Raw genomic sequence first — 7,537 nt, 5'->3', positions numbered from 1 at the left:
AATGAATTCTTGTTTAAAATTGGAAAAATTGAAAGTGACAGATGCTCATTTTGTAAGAAAGCTAAGGAAACAATGAGACATTTAATGTGGGATTGTCACAGTGTATCAAGGTTTTGGGACAATATTATGAAATGGCTGAAAGATGTTTATATCAATGTGCAGCTAACATATTTTGACATTTGTCTTGGATGCTATAAAGATGATATAAATATGGTTTTCATAAATATGATTATACTTTTTGCAAAAAGATACATTTACAAGTGTAGAGTTCAAGCATTAAAACTGAATTTCTCTGATTTCAAGGTGTGGTTATACTTTATGGAAAAAGTTGAGAAAAATATTGCCTTCAGTAAAGATAAATATGGTGTTCATGTCAAGAAATGGGAACCAATGTATTGATAATACCATTTTAAGCTATTTTAGAAAAGTTTTTGTCATATATTATGTAAAAATCATTGCTGGCTGATGTAATTTTTGTGTGTGTTTTTGTTAATATACATGTTTGTATATTGTTGTTTTTTGTGTCACTTTAATAAAGACCCTCACGGGCTAGAAAGATAAAAAAAAAAAAGCCCCACCTCGGCTCACTTTTTGAAACTTGGTCCCATTTTGAACATCAACAGCAAAATCGGCGTTTTCATTTATTTTTTAAAACAAAATACAGCGTTACCAACAAGTTATAACGTTTTAATAATAGCATGACTGGCATTATATGCCTACTTGTTATTCATTTCATTCGATCATTAATCATGAAATTAATATTTTAAAACAAAACATAGGATGTTGGCTTACAATACAAGAGCAAGATTATAACCTTTCTGATCTTACAAATTAACATCACATCGGCACATTAAAGACACATAACACATCTGGAAATGTTTGAAATTGATAATATTATGATAAAGTTTAAATTAGTTCCAGGAAATCAGTACGTTTTACAAATGGGACCAAGTTTCAAAAAGTGAGCCGAGGTGGGGCTTTTTAAACTTGCTGCTTTCTTTACGTTGTCAACGTTTTTTTGGTAGATTAAATCATACAGCAGGCAACAAGAGTGTTTGTAAAGTAAAGCAAGTAAATAATTATAATCAATACATTACAGAACATAACAATACATAATAATGTATTATGTACTGTATTGTGTTTATATATTTTTCCGAGTACTCAAAGATGTGTAGAGATGAATAACATATTATCTTTTACGCGTAAGTTTAATTTCATAAATGAATTCAAAGTTAGCAGGTCTTTACGGCTATACGTTGTAAGATTGAAAATACATTTGATCTAGTTTTTTTTTATTATTTGCATTTAACCGTATTTACCATGTACGCATTTCATTTTACATGGCTTTAATACGCCAGAGGCGACCCTGATGTTATTTACATTTGTCTCCTTATGGAACATAATCTCATAAACCACATACATAAATCAAACTGCTCTTCTTGAAAATACCTAACAAAGTTCATGCTAAAGCATGACTAGATTGCACTTAAATTAAAATAACAATAATGACTTTAATAAAATTGGTTAAATTGCTGTTGAATGTTAATCTGTCCCATTTTAAGTGGAAAATATTTGTTAAAAACATAAACGTTTTCAAAAGGCCCACAATTGTACATGTATGTGTTTTATGACACTTCATGTAGGCCTACATCTTCAATACCCAAGGTGAAAATGATCTTATGATCATCGGCTTTTCCTCCCAGCTACATACACTTTAAGTACATATCTTTAGATTTGTGACGGTTAAAATTTAGATTTATGACTGTTAAAATGTCAAAAATATAATTATTTTAATGATCTGCCTTCAAAATTGTATTACATTACTCGTTGACTGCCGATAAACGTCCCAATAAATCGGACTTAGTCACCGGTCAGTTCTCATGATAGATTTCCATGGCTAACGATGGTTAACTATGAAAACATGTTAAAGGACATCAAGAAAATTTTCTAAGTTATTTATTTTGAGCTCTTTCGAGTATCGACGAGTAATTCTGTAGATTTAGGTTTTGTCTGTGACTGCTATGTGAGGCCGTCGTAGGTCGTACGGGGCTCAAACTCGGTGGGTGGGTGTAGCTCTGTCCTGGCACACACCACCTCAATGCCTTCGGCAAAATATTTCCCTAAGTTCAGGTGTGCCATTTGCGCATGCGCGAAAGTAGTTTGATTGACAGATTTCACCTCTGACCTCGATCAGCTGTTTTTTTTTTTTTTTTAACACTGACAGAAGTATCCAGTTGCGAAAATCGAATTATTTGCCTCATTTTAGCGACGTGCTTGGACTAGTTTGCAATAGTAATATTAGTATTCAATTCACTGAATATTTAGAGAAGCAAATGACATGATGGATAAGGACAGTTTAAGGCCACGGACATCGAATATACCACGAAAACTAGCTCGTTCACGTAGCGTTTTCGTTGTCCCACTGGCCTACTACACGTAGATTGCCTGGCGATCGGAGTGTTATCGTCAGAGCACCTCGGACTACACGAAAACATGACGAGATTTGTCCCATTCACCACTGCATCACACAGATCTGTTGTTCATGCACTGTCATGACTGTACATTCATGATCATTGCAATACAGTGTGTATGTCGTGTATGTGTATACCGTTCTCCTGGCTGAGTATGTTGGGTGTGTTGTTTGTACCTCGACTCTGCAAGGTGAGTTTCTTTTTATAACTCATTAATTTTTTTAATGCACAAGTAAAACTAAACGACACAACATTAATTTTAACTGGCAGTGAGGATTCGCTATAGTATAGACGAATCCAACGAGCCAAGTCATGGTCAGGATTTGGTCGGCCATTAGGCCAAGTAAAATAAAAAACATGTTTCACGTCCGGGTTTTCGAAAAAAAGGAGGAAGAGGGGTCATTTTATTTTCTATTTTTTATCACAAAATTGGTGTAAATAGCCATACTTTAGAGCTCAGTGTTTTAGCGTATACAATAATGCCTGGAAAAAGGAGGAGAGTTACACCCCCTCAAATGATCACAAAACCTTCCTAACGTGTTTCTTGTATCTTAACAAGGCTATAGAAAGCATCCTAACTTCCTAGACATATATTTTGAAAAGTTATAACCGAAAAACAAAAAATAAAAATATATTTGAAGAAACCTCAAAAAGGAAGCGGGAGGGGACGTGAAACATGTTTATTTTTTTATTTGGCCTTATTAGGGTCCCTGCATGCACCAAACAGGTGTTGTGAGTGCCCAATTGGGTGGATTAAACCCGCTTAAAATTTGATGTGAGATTCTTTTGTGTTGTAAACTGTCATCATTCTTTTGTCTGCGTGTAACACGGGTGGTAGAATGCAGTTTAAAATATCCTTCAAGGGCGCATCATTTCACATTTTAGGTGAGATAGTTTGGTCCCCGTCGCGGCTATGGCCGCCATTAAGGTGCAGGAGTGCGTGAAATTTGATTCGTCTATAGGAAAATATGATTTTGACTTCATCTTCAGTCTCAATCCCAACCCACAGCAAGTGAGCAAACATAAAGTCTTGATTTTTGCAGAGTATGTAGGCCTACTATATGTTTACAAAGCAATCGTGTAAAAACAGAATTTTGAAAAATATTCAGGGCTTTCCCTTAGCAAATGTTACAATGGCTTTAATTACAATGTCATACTGTATTGTCTTTCCAGAAACTGGCACACGAAAGGTCCATTCAGCAAGGCATATCTTCCAAAAATCTGAACTATAAACACACGCTGAAGCAAAGCACCTGCAACCGAACAGCACAGCTTTCCTTATTGAGGAGGATGTAAGTAATTTCATTTACAAAGTTGTAGCCAAGGGGTGCAGCACACCACACAAAAATGCCAATACCTTATTCCTATGTGTTCCTATATTTAATTCTCAGGCACGACAGGTATATATGAAATGAAAGTGCCCTCTGACAAAAAAATAAAAGAGAAAATCAGAAGGGCAAAAGAAAAGAAAAGGGACAAGGAACCCTTTTCTACCGAAATTAACCTGATCATGACCGAAAATAGTGTAAAATACGAAATTTTTGCGTGCTACGTCCCAATTAAGCCTTTTTTAGAAGCTCAAAGACATACAACCTCTCTATGTATAATTGTATGATGCAACTTTTTGCAATGCAGAGTTTTTTTGTGTACCACCTAAGTTTTATTTTGCCCTCCTTACTAAAAAAAAAGATGGCTATGCCCATGAAACTATGCACGACTAGTAGACTTAGTAAATTACAGATTAGTGCTTTAAATCTGTCTCCGCTCTCACAGTTCATAAAAAAAAATTAAAATTGCAAAATGATTGCAAGTGACTACTTTTGACTTTATGACCTTTGACCTCACACCTATTGAAATAGCATATCATGACTCTGCTACAATAATTTATCATTTTGGAAGGAAAATCTAAAAATTTAAAAGATAGTACATTAAGGCTTTAAGGAGTACTACACCCCTGGCCAATTTTGTGCTTATTTGTTGCATTTGTCGCAAAAATTATAGCACATTGGAGACAAGTAAGATATGTATAGGGGCAAGGACTCCCAACTACTGTACTGAAAATTCAGCAACTCAAAGCAAGTAGTTATTGATTTTTTGATCAAATATTGGTTTTCCCTCATTTTTGACTGTAACTCCACAACTGTTGTCTGTGCTGATATAAAATTTCCAGTGCAGTAGTTGTAGTCCTTGCCCCTATAATATACATATCTTACTTGTCCCCAATGCCCTATAATTTTGAGAAAAATGCACAAATAGGCACAAAATTGGGCAGGGGTGTAGTACCCCCAAAAGGCACACAAACAGCCTAGATACCATAATCCTGATAATAATGTGTAATAATTAATCATTGGCTATTATTTTATTTTATTCCAATTTCCAGGTGCAGCAGTACTACTGAGGATACTGGTTTCGTGAAAGACAAAGAGGATGATGGTTTGGAAGTCAACAGCTGGCATCTGTTATCTGTCGCATCACTCGCTAGCCGTACTATAGGGCTTTTTAAACACACTATATCCGAGAACTGCTAAAACCCACTAACCGCTCCACCCAAAAGGGGGAATTAGCAGTCTGGGTTTAGCAGTTCTCTGGATATAGCCAGGTTTTACGATATAGCATGGTTTTGGACCACCACAGTCAAAAGGCCGTAGTAGGGCTATCACTCGCATGCATTATAAACTTTCCCAACATTATGTCAACAATTAAATTTTTTGAAGAAAATCTTTTCTGGAGGGTGAACATTTGATGAGAACTTAAATACTTGCATAGTAATTTATGTGGTGCATAAACTAACTAGTAAATGTTTGCTCCAATTATTAAAATAATAAGGACCTCAACAAATGACTCTGACATCATGTGATGTAATCGTAATGCATAGTTCCTTACAGGCTGTAAAAGTTACATGGAATTATTGGAAATGTTCTAGGCACTTTTCTTTGGTTTGCCTCAAATTCAGCAGTGACGTCAATGTCTTTTCATGGCTGCGCCACACGAACCACCCTTTTTTGCTACACAATTAACTATACGCACACGATTCAATACGGCGCCCACTAAAATATGCACCTACGTCACTACTGAACTTGAGGGGAACCAATGTATAGCCAAGGTTCCCTAGTCCAAAAATACGGATCGCTAGTCCGAAAAAATAGGAAATGGTTCACAAGTCCAAAAATAAATAAGGTTTACAAGACCTTAGCAATGGAAAATCTGCAGCCATTAGGACTAGCGACCATTTTTTTCTTGGACTAGTGACATTTATGACTAGCGCACCTTAGGATTAGCGGATGCAGGATAAAGTAATTGTAGACCAAATTGTTTAGTAGCTGCTACTGGTTTACCTTCATCCCCGTAAATATGATGAGTATCCAGTCCACTAATCAAGGGTTTAGGACCAGAAGGCCTAACTGCAATAGCTGCCCCATAGACATTTTGATAATTTATCTAAAATATGACACTTGGCAGCTATTGCAGATAAGGCCTCGTTAATGTCTGTTATTTATTAAATAAATAAAAGAAGACCCTACATGTAAACCCTTAACATAAAACTAAAATAAAAGAAGGTCACATGTAAACCCTTGACTTATAAATGCTTTTAAAGGAGTGTAAGTGTTCATAGTTTATTATTGGCAGACACTGTTTCTTTCATGAAAGCTGTGACTGTGCATCAATGCATTCACACCCAAAGCCTTCAGGAAAGACTAGCCGATGTCAGTCAATGCTACAATGTAGTCTTTTGTGAAGGCACCATATTAACACACAAGCTGGACTCGAATTTCAGTCAGGGCCATTGCCTGCAGTTTTTCAGTTTTGGCCTTTGTGCCCTGATCTTTGTTAACTTCAAGGTGTTCTTCATTCCTCTTGACAAGTGGTGCCAAATGGCCTTGACAAAGGGTCCCCCCAAATGAAGGTCTGAACAAAAGCCTTCTCAAAAGACTAGTGGCTGCCAATAGACTGTAAATAAATGGTCTTTTTGCACTCATTATCTCATACTTCATTACTAAATGTATTTTTACACCTATTTCTCTGGTACATAATTATTAGAAAGACAAGAGTTCATGAAATAAACAAAAATGCATGGTGAATATGTAGCTTTGATCATTGTTTTAATTTATTTTGAGATCTGTAAAAAAGTGAAAAAAATAAAAGCACTATTTTTTTCATTAAAAAAGTATGAAGAAGGAAGTCCAACAAACCAAAACAGTTGAACACACCTACTTATGCAAGCATCACTCTGCATCCTGGACCCACCCTCCTCAGAGGTCACCAAATATAGACATCTATTAGACGCCTAAGCCTGACCCTGACCTATTTGTTGTTGTAGTGAAGTCCTGACGTTCTTTGTTCTTCATTGGGTGAAGCTTTACCTATTACACATCATGAAAGGTGTGAAGCTTTGACTAGTAATTTGTGTTTTCTGGTGATGTGACATCGTATCCACTACCTGTCGCCATGCTTCCTATAAATCCCCAATGATAGTTGGTTCACAAAAGTGAAGCCTCACCTATGGAAATATTTCAAAGGGTGAAGCCTGGACTAACACATTTGCTGATAAGAGTGATGCTTTGCCTTTGCTTTTTGTAAAGTATGTGAAGTGATGGTGAAATCCTGATGTTACAAATAATTGGCTCAGGTGAAGAAAGGTGATGACCTGAGGAGGGTGGGTCCAGGCTGCAGAGTGACGCCTGCATTAATAGATAATAAATGATGGGGATTTTTTTACTACATGTATCCTCTATTGTGTGATGGAAGATATCCAATAAAAAGTCTGCACAAAAAGTAACACAGCTGAAATATGCCTATAAGTTCAGAACTAGTAATCGTTTCCACAATATTTCTACATAGAAAGAAGGATGATTTATTTACGCTCATTTTGATACCCCATTTGTGAAATGTCGTTCAATACTGATAACACAGTACATAGTGCTTTTAAAGAAAAACCACAAATTTAAAAGTTGCCATTTACAGCAATCAATGGTTTCAATCAATGACTTCATATCAATACAAATAACCGCAACTTTCAATTCGGGTATTTTTCTTTAAAAACACTGCTGTGTTGTTATTATTGAACG

General features: G+C 35.9%; 1 long non-coding RNA gene across 1 annotated transcript; it reads left to right on the top strand.

The window, feature by feature from the left end:
• The first annotated feature begins 2,217 nt into the window (after window positions 1-2,217).
• LOC140162664 (uncharacterized) lies at window positions 2,218-6,550 on the top strand. The gene is made up of 3 exons (XR_011860320.1): window positions 2,218-2,661; window positions 3,645-3,763; window positions 4,852-6,550. It is a non-coding gene; the product is annotated as an uncharacterized lncRNA (long non-coding RNA).
• The last annotated feature ends 987 nt before the right edge of the window (window positions 6,551-7,537 follow it).

The sequence above is a fragment of the Amphiura filiformis genome, chromosome 10 (assembly GCF_039555335.1).
Source record: "Amphiura filiformis chromosome 10, Afil_fr2py, whole genome shotgun sequence".
Classification (NCBI taxonomy): domain Eukaryota; kingdom Metazoa; phylum Echinodermata; class Ophiuroidea; order Amphilepidida; family Amphiuridae; genus Amphiura; species Amphiura filiformis.
This window is presented reverse-complemented; position numbering and strand designations above follow the sequence as displayed.